The 1,080-nt window shown below is 39.2% G+C and overlaps 1 pseudogene; it reads right to left on the reverse strand.

The window, feature by feature from the left end:
• Positions 1-43: 43 nt before the first annotated feature.
• LOC108525152 (high mobility group protein B1 pseudogene) lies at positions 44-666 on the reverse strand (annotated as a pseudogene).
• Positions 667-1,080: the final 414 nt, after the last annotated feature.

Consider the following 1,080-nt stretch of genomic DNA (forward strand, 5'->3'; position numbering starts at 1 on the left):
AAATGCTTTATAGACAAGAAAAAAAAACTACAGTAGAACCAACTTATTCATCATCATCATCTTCTTCTTCTTCTTCTTCCTCCCCCTAATCCTCATCTTCCTCATCTTCCTCCTCTTCCTTTTTTTTCTTACTTTTTTCAGCCTTTACAACTCCCTTTTTTGCTACATCAGGCTTTCCTTTAGCTTGATATGCAGCAATATCCTTTTTGTATTTTTTCTTCAGCTTCGCAGCCTTCTTTTCATAAGGCTGCTTGTCATCTGCAGCGGTTTTATTCTACATCCCTCCCAGTTTCTTTGCAATATCACTAGTGGACTGGACGGATGTTCTCCTTTGATTTTTGGGTGATACTCAGAACAGAACAGAAAAAAGGCTGAAGGAGGCATCTTAGGTGGATTGAGATCCTTGAAATTCTTTTTTGTCTCCCCCTTAATAGGGACATATTTTCATCTCTCTTTCATAACAGGCCTTGTCTGCCTTTGCCATGTCTTCAAATTTTCCTTTCTCTTTAACAGACATGGTCTTCCACCTCTCTGAGCAGTTCTTAGAAAACTCTGAGAAACTGACTGAAGCATCTAGTTGTTTCTTCTTGCACTCCTCCTGATAAGTTTGCACAAAAAATGCATATGATGACAGTTTGCCTCTTGGCTTCCTAGGGTCTCCTTTGCCTATCTTTAGTTACTTTTCTTCAGTGAGGCACAGAATCACCCAGTGCCTGCCTGGCTCTCACTTGCCCTGGCACTGTCTCTGTGGAGATCAATGTACTGCAATGGCTGTGAGAGGGTCAACTGATTTTCAACAAAGGTGCCAAGATCATTCAATGTGGAAAGAGTAGTGTTTTCAACAAATGCTGCTAAGACAACTTGGTAGCCACATGCAAAGGAATGAAGTTCTCACAAGATATACAGATATTAACATAAAATGGATAAAAGACCTAAATGTGAGAGTTAAAGCCATAAAAGTCTTAGAAGAAACATAAGGATAAATCTTCATGACCTCACATTTGGCAATGGTTTCTTAGATATGATCAAAAGCAAGAGCAACACGAACAACAAAAACAGTTAAACTGGACTTCATTGAAA

This window comes from Rhinopithecus bieti, unplaced genomic scaffold, assembly GCF_001698545.2.
Source record: "Rhinopithecus bieti isolate Rb0 unplaced genomic scaffold, ASM169854v2 scaffold_10466, whole genome shotgun sequence".
Taxonomy (NCBI): domain Eukaryota; kingdom Metazoa; phylum Chordata; class Mammalia; order Primates; family Cercopithecidae; genus Rhinopithecus; species Rhinopithecus bieti.